Source organism: Pteronotus mesoamericanus, unplaced genomic scaffold (genome assembly GCF_021234165.1).
Source record: "Pteronotus mesoamericanus isolate MK-2021 breed Mesoamerican mustached bat unplaced genomic scaffold, CSHL_Meso_final contig_347, whole genome shotgun sequence".
NCBI classification, from domain to species: Eukaryota; Metazoa; Chordata; class Mammalia; order Chiroptera; family Mormoopidae; genus Pteronotus; species Pteronotus mesoamericanus.
The window spans coordinates 3,999,859-4,015,441 of NW_026555137.1; positions in this window are offsets into that span (position 1 = coordinate 3,999,859).

A 15,583-nucleotide genomic window follows, 5' to 3' on the forward strand; every position below is an offset into this window, starting at 1 on the left:
CTTTGCTAGAAGTGCACAGCTGACTGGAGGTGATTAACAGCGAAGCAGTGGAGACGAAGAAGGCCGTCCTGTTGCCTGGCCGTCCGTAACTGACCTTGTGTATACCTGGGCCCGAGCTACGCTGCGTAGTTCAGGCCGTAAGACTCCTCACCTCTGTGACGGCCTCCGAGCTGCACGTTACCCAGCAGCGCTCTGCTTATCTTCTAAGTGGGAGGGTGCCCGAGGTCGTCCTTTTCCCGGGACTTTTCTGTCGCTATAACCAGTCATCCCCGTCTTCTACCAGGCCTTGACTTCTCCCCTCCCTACTTCTACCTGTAATGATGTTTTTATATCTCATCGTCTGCTCACTGATCTACTAGAGCTCTGTGTGCACATTGGTGGTTTCTGTAATTGAACTCGATGTCTGTTTACCAAGTTACCATATTCCCTTCTATAACTTTAATGCAGTTGTTTAGCAAAGGCAGGACAGACTCTGTGCATAACACCCGCTGGGGTCAGAAGGCCAGCAAAGGTAATTTCCAGACACCCTGGAGTTTAGGGGCTCCTACAGCTCCGAAGAGGTGACGGAGCATATGAAAACAGGTCTGGCTTTGAAGCCGAACAGGCATACGCCTGAGTTCAGGCTCTGAGTTTTGTGATCTTAGGCATAATAATTAAAACTTGCTGATTCTCAGTTTCCTTTTCCCCAGAGTGGAGCTTTAGAGATTAGAAAAGTACGTGCAAAACTTTCCATTGCAGGTCATCGGATGTTCATTCGGCCTTGGGCACCCTGGCACTCAGGAAGTGTTTCCCGAGCTTTCTCTGTGGACCAGAACCACACCTGGTCGGGCTGCGTCCCTTCCACTTCCTGAGTTTTGGCCCAGCCCTCGCACCCCTTCCCAGCCGAGCTTATTCGTTCCCCTCCCTGCCACCCTTATCTTCATTTTTGTTTGTCACCGTATTCCTGTGTGTCTGTCCTTCACACATTCTGTTCGTCACTGGAGTTCGAGCTTTACAATCAGCTGGGGCTGTGACAGGGGTTCCGACATGTGGGATTCATGTTCCATCTTGAGGGGACGGAGCCCCCAGGAGGGGCTTGTTTGCTCAGAAGAGCTCAGGCGTGTTTGAGGGCCACAGGGCAAAGGCAGGAGAGGACCGCACAGCCAGCTCCCGCGCCCCTTACATGTGATCACACCGGGTGTCCCCTCGACAGAGATGCCTGGTCTGGAGGAGAGAAGATGCTTAGATTCGCCCACACTCCGCTTGCTGAGCGACGGGCCCCCTGTGGGGCGTCACCCCGGGGGAGGCTCCCTTCCTGGATTCCCGCAAGGGCTTGGCATAGACCCGGAGGAGCCCTGTGCTGGCCTGTGCAGCTGACTCAGAAGGAGGTTCCCTGGCCCCAGCGTCTCATTGGTGGGGTGACATTGGAAAAGGGGTGCAATATAAACATATGTCATATACTAACCTCATGTTGTTCATATTTCTGACTTGTCTATTCTTACTGAAGTGTTATAGTCAAATGCTCTTTGACGACCATGCATAGAAGTAGTTGTTTATGTATGGTCTAGTATTCTATAAGTCAAATGTTCACAGGTTTGTTAAATTACGGAACACCAATAGACTGCAGTGACATAAGAGCATCAGCAAGTCAATTTTAAAAAAATTAGTGGCAGGATTACGTGCCAGGTACATTAGGCATAGAATAAAGGGACTACAAAGCAGTGTTGTTTTTCAAAGTTCTCCGGTTTCTAGTCCCTTCAGAAATGGACCTTTCTGGGCACACTCTTAGTGGCTGGAGTTCTGCTCTGTGTACCGTCAGGTACCGGGACCCTGCTGCCTGTCTTCTAAGGCGTCTGGGACTCAGTGTTGAGCGCCTGCCGGCCCTTCCCTCTCTGGTCACTCCTGGACTCACTCTCCCTGTGCACCCCCTCTGCTCGGGCGTCACAGACCATGCTCCATGCTCTCCTAGCACCTTCCACGCTGAAACAAGGGATCAGTTCACAGGTAGTTAACCCAGCTGCTGGAGACAAGACGCACTGGCCCCCTGCGTTTACTACGCCTTCCACCCAGAGCACTGCTGACGTGCAGTGAGGGAATATACCAGGCGTACGCGTGAAGGGAAAAAAGATTAAATAAGGAGACAGAAAACAACAACCTATTTCAAACTGATTTTGGTAAACAAATGAAGGCATAGAAATGAAAATCGCATACCTCTAGTTTGAGAAGAGAAGAGGTAGGCTTTGGAATTTCATCTGAAAAAAATGAAGAAAATATAATTCACAGCCTGAAGACAAAAGAATTTTCAAAATAACTAGTGGTTTAAAAAGAAAGCTCTGCAATCCTACCTTCAACAATATTTGAAGTAGCACATCTGTTTAGTAATAGTGAATGGAGAGGGCAGAGTGAAATACTTCCACATGCACAACCGAGAACTTGCAAGATATTTTGGTAATTCCAAAAAGAGTAAATTCTAAATTCTCTTTAAAGTATAGTTATTCAGGATTAGAATTTGATCAAAATATTTCATTGATAAGTTCACATTGATTTGATTTATCATCAACTGCAATTAAGATAATCTTCAGTTAAATTATAACCTTGGAGTCAGAGTGCATGTGGTCATTTACTAGTAGAAATACAAATTATCCGAAAATATTCCATAGAACTACAATTCTATTTTGGCAAACAAGAGAGTTCCCTGTCAAAGCCTGACCTGAACTGATATAAAATTGATCTAAATTGGAGAAACTTACTAAGCTTCAATCATTAATAATCCTTGTTTTTTCATGTTGGTCATACGATATGTGGAAAAATTCCATTGACCTAAAAATAAAATTATGAAAAAACAAACAAACAAATGAAAACAAAAATATTACTGTGTGCTTCCTGGAGAATGCATATTTGGCAGAGATTTCTATAAATACCCTGCCTTACATTTTACGTAAACAGTTTATTCGTTTTGTAAGGATTGGTTATGGCTAATCCTATTTTTGATTTGTTAATTTCTTATCTAGAATTATATTAATTTTATGGATTGATATTGTAAAAATTTTGATACTTTTAATTTGTATTTCCATTGCTTATACTTTAAATATTTTTTGTTTATATATTATTTAATGTTAACATCATGCATTGATTTGCTTACCTTTTTTATTTTTCAACATTATCTTGTTAAACTAATGTGCCCTTTTACAATCTTAGAGTATTTAGAACCAGTGTAGGTCTCCATAATAACTTATTTCTCAGTGTTTTCTTCTGATTATTTTCAAAAAGCATGCATTTCCTCTATAGAATCTAATTCTTAGAGTGATTATAAATGCATTAGTGATTGATTGAGCTGAATATGTATCATGCTAGAAAATAAATTCAAGTTTCCTCTAACATTTAAATGAAACCTTTTTCAAGGCACTATGAGAATATAAGTGAATTTTCTTAAATTGGGCCTGTTCACATATTTAAAATTTTTTACTACCATGATAATCCTTTCTGTTTAATATATAGTATCTGTATTTAAATATGTTTCTTTATATTATGGTGTAGCATGTCACATAAAATTTAGAAAAACCTGCAGCAATTTACATTTCTGTGAGGTTTTGTTTGCCATAGCACAAAAAATTCTTGCCTTTTAAAAAGCAAGTAATTTGTGTGTAGTTGTGCTTAAGTATAACATTAAGGAATGAAGAAATTCTGTAAAATCAAAATTAACAATGCTTCCCATAAACCTTACAACCTGAGATCAGTACAGTTAAATAATGGAACTAATTATTTGGTAAATGAATGATTTTTGAAGCCATCAATTCTGACTTTATATCCTTATCTAAACATACACACATATACACACAAAAACTCCATAAAATGAAAGACCATACATACTTCACTCTAAAACTCTAATATTCCTTCAGTTCCCCATTTACAAGCTTCATTTATGTGTGTGTGCCTACTGTAAGTTTCTTTACTTTTTAGCTATAGAAAGGCTAGGCCTGACCAACATCTGGGTTTACTAGTTTGTTTTCCTTAGAAGAAACCTGCTAACATTTCTAGCAGCCCTTCCATTGAACTAAAATTCCTTCAGTCCTTTATACCAAGCTAATATCATTGTATTCATCAGCTATGTTAAAGAATCTCATACTTACAAACATATCTTGTAGAGCAGTCCACCATGCTAAATTTTACTACCCCTTTGTAGGATCTTCTTGAAATCAGGTTCTGAAATTTTATGAGACACCCAGCATTTTGTTTTTGCTGGCATAAAGAACTAAACCACCTCTGTGATCACCTTTGATGGCGTTCTGGTCTCTGAATGAACGTCCTGTCTTTATGCTGGTATCTATGCAAAGAGAGGTTTTGTTGAATATGGAAAGTAGTGCTGAGGGACTCCATGCACTGCTGATAAAGAGGTTTTATCTGACAGTATCAGCCCATCTGAAGTGTCATATGACTGGAAGCAGTAGCTTCATGAAGTCGTCAATGCAACAAAGTTTTTTTCCAAAAATAATTCATTTTTCTAGTTTTAGAAAATGTGTAGTTTAAATGAAGTTCTCCCTTTTAAAACACAGAACTGAATACCATAAGTAGTCTATCACTGCAAACACTTGCTATCAAATTATTGAGAACTGTTCAAATCAGTCTGTCAATTTACTAAGATGACTAACAATTTACTAAGGACTTGTAACAACTGAAAGACCTAGAGGTCTCTTTTGTAGTAAAACCTTTCTAGTTGTTCTAACTGGTCCTCGTGGGGCCACTTCCGAACTCTCCATTACTCTCCAATTTCTTAATATACTCATTAAAATCTGGACTGAACTCAGTGTTTCAGACGAGGACTAATGATGCAGAGTATGACGAGATTGTTAATGTCTTTGTCCTGTGTCTAATCTAACTCTGTGTGTGTGTGTGTGCATGAATGAAACAGAGTGGTAGGGCGTGAGAAATTCTGGAATAAAACAGAGGAAAAGACGATGTAGTTGGTGGAGTGTTTCTTCAAGTACCTAGGAGCCTAACGAGATAGGTGACCTTTACTTGTATTTCAGAGTTTGAGGTCCATGAGCTGGGGACCAGGAAAGGTCGGCAAACTTCAGCCAGCCTGAAGCCCGTTGGACGGTGCAGGAAGGGCAGAGTGGACATTGGATTCATTGGGAAGGACTCAGGCTGTTCGCTGGATGCCCTCACTTTCAGGGGTTTCTAGTTGCCCAATCCCCTGCCTCAAGACCTTAGAGCATCTCTGTAGGCTCTGTGCCTGAGATTCAGGCATATTTCCTGTTTCTCATAGTTTGGGTACAAGGAGTGGGCAGGAAGATTCTGGAAGGGATGCCCTGTTAGAGGCTTGTTTCAGAGCCTGGTTAACAGAATAAAACGTGAATGTCTTCTTGTGGAGTGAAAGCTGGGCATCCACATGGGCGGAGAAACAATAAAGCCGTGGAATGGAGAGTCAGGGAGTGGATGGGAAGGAGTGGGTCCTGGAGGAATTCCAGAGCTGGGGGAAGATGGTGTGGCTGGCCCCCAAGCATGTTTAGTGTCGTTGGAAAAGGGCAGGCCAGGTGCCGTTCATGGGGTCAGAGCAGTGCCATCCCCTGTACACAGAGGGCTGGGCTCAGGCAGAGGTGCCGCCTGGGTGGGTGCCAGGGTCACCGAGTGAGCCGCCCTCAGCGTCGGTTCAGAGTGGCCCTTCCTGTGTTTTTGATGAACTGGGGTCCGTTTATCTTGAGCACTTTCATTCCGTTTCTGTCTCAGCCAAACAGTCCAAAGTAACACATTCAAATGTGCAAAATTAAAGGAGATTTAATGCAGTACTTTTGTATGGTTGAAATCCAAAATGAACTTCACGTGAATGAGATAATGAGGTATTAGAAACCATTTGCTGTTATTGGTGGTGGTTTAAGAAATAAGCCTACTGTTTACAGTGCATCCTACTTATTTGATATAGTTGCTGCCATTTGTTCATGGTTTCCAGGGAACTTTCTATTTTATTTTCTATGTGTAAATGTATAAAAATTAACTTTCTTTTCTTTACATTTTTTTATTTTTAAATTAGATTTTTAATTTTAATTTTTAAAATTTTATTGTGTTTATTGGGGTGCCATTGGTTAATACAATTGTATAGGTTTCGAGTACACAATTCTATAATCCATAATCTGTATATCGCATCCTGTGTTCCCCATACAAAGTCAAGTCTCCTTCTATTACCATATGTTTGACCCACTTTTCCCTTTTTAATATATTCTGCATATTTTAATATATAGTTCTTAAAATATATAATTAGTATATAATGCATCATATAATATCATGATTTAATGTATATGTAATAAGTCATAGTTTTTAACATATTCTGCAAGCAAAATAAACAATTGGCAAATTCATTCATAGGCACTGGTGAGTTCTTCAGTGAAATGTATCCAGTAGGCAGCGATTTGTGTCAGTTTTTATCCCCGTATAGGAGAGATTTCTGATGTGTCCATAAGCATAATCACCTGCTTTGAGACCCTGTGGTTACTACGTGAACTTCTATGGAGAGTTTTCTATTATTATACCACTCAGCAGCTATTTCTGATATTTAACTAAACTCATTTAAAATATGCTTTCATTTCCTTTAAACTGAAAATTAAAGGGTTAGATAATAAATTATGGAAACATTTACTGTAATACTTAGCACTTAAATATTGTAGAAAAATGCTGGGTGCTGCTCAGTAATTTAAGAGGATAAGACGTAAAGAAAGATGTAGTGGCAAAGACAATATTCAATGTGAGAATGTCAGATACCACCTCCTGAGTCTTTAACAGGGCTTTAATCAAAAAAATATTTTAGCTGTACATTTCTTCATTAAAGGAATTAAAAAAATTTTACTCAAGTCTTCATTTACAAAGACATAGAGTTTTTAACAAAAAGTTAAGAAGCATTTGAGTAGTACCTCAGTCAAACTGCCAAACTACTAGTTTCTTCACCAGAGTCTCTGCTACATCACCAAGTAGGAGGCCCGACACTGCCTCTTCTTCAGGGAGCATCTGTGTTTTGTGAGGGCCCAGTGGCCTCGCCCAAATCCTGAGACACCCCTCTGGCCTTCTCAGCCTCCTCGGGCCCCACCTTCCCGCTTTGCCAGGCTGGTTGGCGTCTGCCTCTGCTGTCCTCGGACTCTGGGCCCCCCCGCCTTTCCCCGTGACCCCTTCTGCCTGCATTGCCTTCCTGCGGGCCTCTTTGCAGAGCAGGCTCAGTGGATCTTAGCTCACTCAGCGGCCACATCTCAGGGCATGGCCCGGGATGTGGACACTGTCCACAGAGATGTCTCCCCTCTGCAGCCCGGGGCTTGACTCGCTGCCTGGCCTTGTCCTCTCTGGCTTGCTGCCAGCAGGAAACACTCTAACTTGGCTCCCGCCTTGTGTGAGGCAGGGACACAGTGACCACACAAATTAGAACGCCTGGCTGTTGGCAACACAAAGTGCACTTAAGTAGCAATTAAAACCAGATGCCGATTTTGTCTGTGTTTATTCAAATGACTTACTCTAAAGACACCTCATTACAGTTATGCTTCTGCCAGTCTATAAATGTCCCTCACTAAGCTTCTTTCCAGTCATTACAGTTTCTTCCCCGCGGCTGCTCTAAATCCACTCTCTTGGCCTTTCAAGGAAATCAGTCATGCCCTCCAGCTTCTGACTCCCAGTCTGCAGTTGAACAGAACAGGGCCCTACCTGGTTTCCATTCTCTCCCAAGCACTTACTGGCCTCACTGTGTCCTTGCCAACGAGATCCCAGATTAGCCAGTACCTTATTGTTCCCCCAGTGCATCGAAGGCAACGATAACAGCTGTGAAAGCAATGTTCTCTTCCTGGAAAAAAGGAGGCAGCTCGCAGCTGTCCAATGTGAAGTGGGATGTGTCCATTAGCTTTTCGCACGCTCATGTTGTTCATCTGCGGGGCCCTCTGAGAACAGGCTGAGGGGGGCCCACCCTCTTGAAGAAGATGGGGCTTGGCTTTGTTCAGCAGCCTCAGGGCCTTCCAGCCCAGCACTGCTGCATGGTCTTCTTGGCTAGGAGGGTTCCAGGACCACACAGGTAGGCACGTTAAATGGTAAACCCAGGAGAACATACACCTGGTGTCATGCTGAATCAAACACAGTTCTTTGTCAGCTTTTGCAGGGAACTCGTTTCCTGCTTATCCGTTCACTGAAGATGGAGCACACGGAGGGTCCTAGGCTCCTATTCCTACCTGTCCCTCACTGAGAGCTCCTTTTCTGGCTGCAAAGGACTTCTCAAAGACAGCCCTCTGTGTAGCTGAGGTAGGCAGACACTAGCTCAGCTAGATGTTAAATGCTAGTTTATCACTCAGATGTAAGCCTCCCTCTGTTTTTCCTTGGACACATTCCTTAGTTTTTGCAAAGTTAACTATGCACTTAAGTGTGTGGGGGGGTTACTTGTTATATGTATTTTTTTTTCTAGTAACTTGAGGTATCTGGGAATGAGAAGATCTTTCAAGATAGATCTTGTTTACATAATTCTTTTTTTCTTTTATGTAAAATAATGTGATTTGTTCATTTTTAAATAAAGCCAAATGCAGTGAATTATCAAGGCAACTGGAACTTGAGAATTTCCTTGTTATCACAGGTAGAAAGCACCCTCATTTGCATCGTTACGCGAGACGTGCCTTACACATGGCGGGCCCACGGGTGTGTGGTTGCTGAGGCCTGCCCGGCGTCTCCTGGCCTAAACAACCCGCTGCACGGCTCCATGTCGGCCCGTGACTCCCTGCAGGGTCTGTGACTTTTCCTCTGGCAAAGAGGCTGACAAAACACACTTGTGCCGTATCTCCTGTGTTTTTATTATTATTATTTTTAAATCACAGGGGTGAAACTGTCTTTTGCAGGTCAGTGCTTAAAAGCTTGTTGACAGCCTTGAAACAAGCCTGCACACAGAGCAATGGTGAATGCATGGCCCCACAGTCCCCCATTCACGGAGGCCCGTGTCCCGTCCTGGGGCCTCAGGAAGCGGGTGGCGGGCGAGGCAGGGGCGCCGTGCGTTGAGAAGAGATGGGCCCTTCCATCCGCTGACGGGAGGTCCAGGACGGGGAGGACTCAGGCTGGCCTGCCTGGCTTCTCTCTCCTTTAGGAGAGAAGGAGTCTCTGCTTTTCTCAGCTGTGTTTCAACTGCGCATGTGAGCAGAGCACTGAGACAGACACAGCAGATGCGCAATGAATATGTGACCGGTGAATACATACACTCCCTTTCCAATAAGATTCCTCCGTAATAAAAAAGAAAAAAAAAACTGCCCTCATGGTCTTTTAACCAATTTTCACTAACACAAGTGCCGTGGAGTGGAGTGGAGTTCGGACTGAAGGACTATGATGTGTGTTTTCCCACATCGTGAACCGTCTTTAGAGATAGTCCTGCATCTCTGCTGAAACATTTTCATAACCTGCAATTAGTGTGGTAGTTAATGAGATGCTATGCTTTGACAGTATAATTCAGTCAAATAAGTATTTTTATGAAGCATGCAAATTCAGACAATGGAGTTGTGTTTTCTCTCAAATAAGGAACTAGAATAAAACGCAAAGCCAATGTTTGCCCTTTGGATCTGAAAATAGCATAATGAAACTATATTGTAAAGCCTATGGAAAGATGTGCTATGCACAAACATCCATTTTTCCACCAAACACATTTCAAATACTGTAAAAAATGATACTCAACAAAACCTGAGATTGGTTGAACTCTACTGAAAAATTTTCAAATGTAATACTTTATAAAAAAATGGCATTTGGTTACCCCCTCCCCCAGGTTAGGGGACATTTAACCCACCTTCCTGCTTTCCTGCTCTGCGAGCAGGCAGAGGGCACCTAGGAACGTGAACTCTAGGTTGACTGTTTGTTTCTCTGTCGCCTTTGCTGCGCAGCCACTGGCAGAGACGTTTGCAGCGAGGGTGGCCCTTCTGCAAATCGTGGCCCCTGTGTAGGACATTGGAGAGCCTGCATCAAAGGCTGCCTTTTCCGGCCCTATCTTAAGGTAAAAGTGCTGTCATGGACATTAAGAATTTGTAGAAACTTCGGAAATTATCCAGTTGAAAGCTTTTATTTTTGTGGCCGGGACACGGGCCTCTTGTGCATGGATTGCCCCCAACCACCCTGAAACCCAGGCCTGTGACCCCGCAGGTTTGTGCCCTTTTCGCTCTGAGGCCTCCGTCCCCTTTCTGATTCACTGCCGACTGAGAGCTGAAGGAGTCCGTACCCCGGAGCCCGCAGGCGCAGGTGGGTTTGTGTCTACACCCTTTTCTTTCTTTAGCAGAAAGACAAGAGGCACACACACACACATGCTACGCTCCACAAATTCTCTCCTGATCTCGGTGCATTGTATTCTTTGTAATTAATTAACTTCGTGTTGAGGACTTGGTGTCTCCACTTAGTGTTTTTAACATGGTTTCTATTGAGTTGAACAAATGGACTTAGTTTGCTTCTAAAGGGAACTTACCCGTCTCAAATTATGTGGTTTGGGCATCACTAAAGAAACACAATACATGCTGCCTACTCCCAGAATAGGTAAAATATCGAGAGAAAAATATGGTTTAAAGGATGATCCTTTATGTTGAAAATAATCACTTACTTTACAAAAGAACTCCATAAGGATTCCTTTAGTGAATTCCTGTAGTTTCAATTTCTGAAATTCAGTCGCTGCCCAATAGTTCAAATAAAGCAAAATGTATTTGAACTTGATGACAATTGAGGAACATCCAAGCTTTCCTAAATAACTCTAACCTTTTAAAATGCTAGTTCTGTCAGATCATGTAAACAATAGTATACTCAGTATATTTCTTATTATTTTATTTTTACTTTCTGCCAAGACACAGCGTTATTAGGTAGGATGAATGATGCTATCTGTAGATTGAAAATGGGTTTAAATTGCCAAACTGCAATGTCTAGAAATACCCTGGAGAATCAAACATGCCTGAGGAGAGAGGGCAAAAAAAAAAAAAAAAAAAGTATTATGAAACAGCAGTAATTAAGGAATATTCCACTGGGTCTGTTTTGAGTCAAGCAGAGTTCCAAAGGGACTATGCGTCTTTATTTTTAGGCCACCGTTTATTGATTCAGGCTGGGCCTGAGCAAATGGGCAGAGCCCCTCTTGGCCTACAGATGTTTCACTGGGTCTGGATAATGAGACATCAAATGTCTGTCATCCGGGAGAAAAGAAACCGATTACTTTGCCAAGATTACTTTCTCCAGGGTCAAGCCCTGTCCCTAGGTGGGCCACCTCCAAGGGGACTTGACACATACTGAGATTCACTGCATCCACGCACAGAGTTCTTCCTGGGTCAGTGAGTGACAGGTCAGTCAAAAATGCATCCAGCACTATGGAGGCGACGCTCGGCGTAGGGACAGGAGGATGACTTTCTGGGTTACACCTGGCACAATCAATCTGGTGAATTAACTAGCTGATAGCGACGTCTCTGAAGTGGAGACAGGGAGCCAGCAAAGGTCAGGGGTGCACAGAAGAAACTGGCAGAGCCTCGGGAGGTCACTGTGGGGAGAGCCCAGGAGATGAAGACACTATAGTGAGCATCTTCAGAGATGTTTACAACCCAAGACGAAGAGGCATTAGGAGGCAGGTCCCCCTGTGACACTGAGTCCAGGCCTTGGTTTAATGTTCTGCTGTCACGGTCTTAAAATTCTTCAGGACTTTAAATCAAGGGCCCTCATTTTCCTTGTGCGCTGGGCTCCACACATTACTGAGCTGGAAGGAGGCCTAACGGTTGGGATAGATGCCAGGAGGCAGATTTTGTACATTTTCATTTGGGCGCTGGAACATTTCGTTCTCTGTGATGGGAGGGCATTTGAATTGTCCTCTGAGTGTTCCGCTGGGATGAGCCAATAGGAGGGCAGTTGGCCGTGGCGTTGCTGGTAGGGAGGTGAGGGCAGAGGCGTGGGCGGAGGTGCTCTGGTGGGTTGGGCAGCGTGGAGTTCTACCTGATGGAAGAGGTGAGGCGGAGGGGTCTCAGAGGGACCCGCAGAGCAGCGACCTGCAGCTGCGAGGTCCACCCAGGGGACGTTGGGGTTGCCATCAACCTGATGAGAAGGCCCGATGACTAAGAGTTTGGAGACTCACGTTGCATTGGACTCCCTTGGTGCTCCAGAGGAAGTCGCTGGGCTGTTAGTGTTTCAGATTCCTTGTCAGCAGAATGACGCTGCACGCTAGCTGCCCTCTAATAGCTATCAGGTTTATTGTGATCGCATCTGTCAAGTGCTCTGAGCCCCAAGAGATGGGCTCTTTGTCAAGTGGTTCAGCAGCTTGTTTTCTGTGAACAGAAATAACTGCACTTGGGGTCTAGTAGAGTTGCCTAGGAGGATGCGGCCTGAAGAAATTTAGGAGTTCAAGTGTCCCGCTTAGATTCCTGGAGGGAGATAGCTTGCGTATAATGGCTACCCCCACCCCAACAACACTCCAGTATATTACATTGTTGTATTTCCTTGTGACGTTAACTACGGGGTCCGACCTGAGACATTAGGTCTCCCAGGTATGGTAGATTGGACCAGCTTCATCTAGAGGGGCCATAAAAAATGATGGTCAGTGAGCTCTCCCGGGCATCGCAGGCAATTTAGGCCACCTCCCTGCACTTCAGGTGACAGAACTGAGAAGGGGAGGCTAATGGATGGCTCCTGTCTCACAGCTGTGAGGGTAGAGCCCTGCCTGGTAACGGGATCTAGTAGCTTCTGGTTCAAGGTTTTCCCTACATGTCTGCCAGGCAATCAGGTTCATTGTTGGTGTGTTTGAGGGGTTTTGCTGCATTACATGTTGACATATGTCCCAAAGTTATCACTATGGAGTGTATTAATCAGACTAATAATAATAATAAGCACTGTTTACAGAGGGCCAATAGTGGGCACAGTGAACTTGAGCTTCACCCAATCTTTTCAGCGACCTTAAGAGGTAGATCTTACTAGCTTCCTTTTTGCAGAAGAGGAAATTGGGGCTCAGAACCCCATGGCTCTTGATAAGATTGGTTTCAGGGCCTCGCCAGCCTCTCAGTGGTTGTGCACAGCTGTCCCGGGTGAGCAGGCGCCAGAGCACGAAGGGGCTCCGCTGCCGCGCTCCTCACTGCTGAGCCAGGACTAGCGCACAGGCCACGGGGGCTTACCTCCCAGCGTCTCCTCGTTTGCTTAACTCATGCTGTCTAATTTTCTTATTTTTTTCCAGGTACTCCTCCTGGCCAAAGCTCCCAGATGGCATGCGAGCTCACTTTAACAAGGAGTTCAGGTAAGGGAATGGGAGTGGGTAGGGGCTACGAGGGTGTCACTTGATGGAACCACCATGGTCACTTGTGTGTATTTGTTAACCTTCCGGAAGGCATAGTCAAGCAGAACATTTTGATTATAAGAAAGGACAATATTTGAAATCAATTTCAGCAGAGCTGACCAGAAATTGAAGGAGACAAATGCATCTTTTCTAAGCTGTACTTGCCTAAGACATTTAGAATTGGGCTATCGATCAGAACGTGCACCCTCACCCCTCTGCTGGGTGCAGAGAGGACCGCGGTGAATTAAGGGAGTGTCGCGGGTGCCGGTCTGGGGTGGGAGGGGGTGCCTTCCTCCTGCCGCTCTTTGTCACACTGTTCAGAGGCAGAGGAGGTGGCCCCTGGCAATGAACTCAAGGCCCTTCTGCGACGCTGTTGTTGGCATTAAACAGAGAGCCCCTGGACTTCATTTACCTAAACGCGTGTTGTTTCCTCGCCCGTAACAGTCTTGGCCCGCAAGGCCGTGGAGAGAGGTGTGAGACAGCCGCCCAGCTTCCTGCTCTGCTGCCAGGGCGAGTTTCTCATCTCTCCCTGGGGGACACTTAGAACGAGAAGTTGGCCTTGCGGGCTCTGAAACTTTCCACTCACCACCCCATATGTCTTTTATTATTTTGCCTTTTAAAAGGAACATGCTATTTTAGAAAAGAACAAGAGCAGCTTTAGAAGCACAAGCAGGGCATCTGCTTCGCCGAAACCATGCACCAGTCCCTGTGTCTCCGCACTGAGTTTTCAGATATTGCCCCAAATAGGAAAATACGCAAATGCAAGGTGTGCAAGCTGATCGTGCTTTTACCCTGGGGCTCGTCTGTATATCTAAAGGATGGCTCTTCGTGTGCAGATCCGATTCCTGTTTCTCCCCCAGACTGTGCTGGTGAATTCTAGCATGTGGCATGCCCTCCCTACAAGGCACAGTGATTCTGGAATGTGGGTCCATGGTACCTGGCACCTTGCCTGGTGGCCTCAGCATTGGTCCACTCGATAGATTTTATTGTTAATAACGACTATACTTCATAGGTACTGAGTTTTCACTGTGTTTTGAAGATATCAGAAGAGTGAAAAAGTCTGTTCAGATTCCATAGGTGCTTGTTCTTTGGGCCCTAAAAGCACCGTGTACTTACTTCTGAATCACTAGGCTCGTCACAAGCTACCACATTTGCATGCTCAGACATCTGCTTCCTGCAGTAGACTCTGAGCACTTTGACAATAGAGCTTAGGCTAGTCCTGTCTACTGTGAGGTCCTCAGAACAGAGTCATGGGTGGCCTTCGGAGGGTGCTCAGTATTTGCTTAATTGATTTTTTAAATTAAATTAAATTTTTAAATTTATTGGGGTGGCAGTGGTCAATATATAGGTTTCAGGTATACAATTCTATAATATATCACTTGTCTATTGTATTGTGGGTTTACCACCCAAGGTCATGTCTCCGTACCTGTGATTTATGATTTTTTAGTACATTTACCATGCCAGGCATTGTAAAGAGCGCCGTAAGCACGTTTTCCCGTGCAGTTTTCACATTAATCACACATGGTTGTTATTTTGGTCTTCCTATTACAGATAAGGAATCTGAAACTCAGACAGAGTAAGCGGCCTGGTTGGGTCATCCAGCCTAGCCGTGTGATTTGGAACTGGGTTCGTGTGACTGCCAAGTACCCACCTTACCTACTCCCCCCACCGCTTCACGTATGGGGAGGTCGGCCCATTTAAAAATCACTCCCGATGCTGGCGGAAGCTTGTAAAACACAAGGCGGGGAGGCTTTGCAGATACGCTGGCAAAGGGACTTGGGTAGCGAGACAGGTTCCCTTCAGATTTTCCACAGAGAAGTTCTTTTCATGGAGGACAAACTGCTCCTCAGACAAACAAGATCAAGCAAGTTTGTTCATTGTTTCTGCCATTTGAACTGAAACACATGGATGTTATAATGGTAGGTAAGGATGGTATAAACCATTAGTGTTTGGTTTAATTGGCGTTATTGACCATTTTCTAATTCTGAAAATGGTACTGGGCGAGAATGAGGGTGGGACAGAATGAAGGACACGGGGGCACAATATGCCTCTGTTTCCACAAGCTTTTCATTATTGGGCAATAAAAGGTGATCAAAGTCCTATATGACAAATGTATTAAATGTACCTGCTAAATGTAGTAAAAGCGGTGCCATATAGAGAATATAAAAGGAGTGAGAAACTGTATCTGGTTGGAGACAGAAATACATTATGGAAGGGGCCACACTAGGGTGGCTTTTGAAAACTGGGTGGAATCTAACAGCCCTCTGTGTCGCGCATTTGACAATGAATGAAGACGTCTCTGTCTCTAACAGCAGCCAAGACTCCCTGGCAGCAGTGAGCACC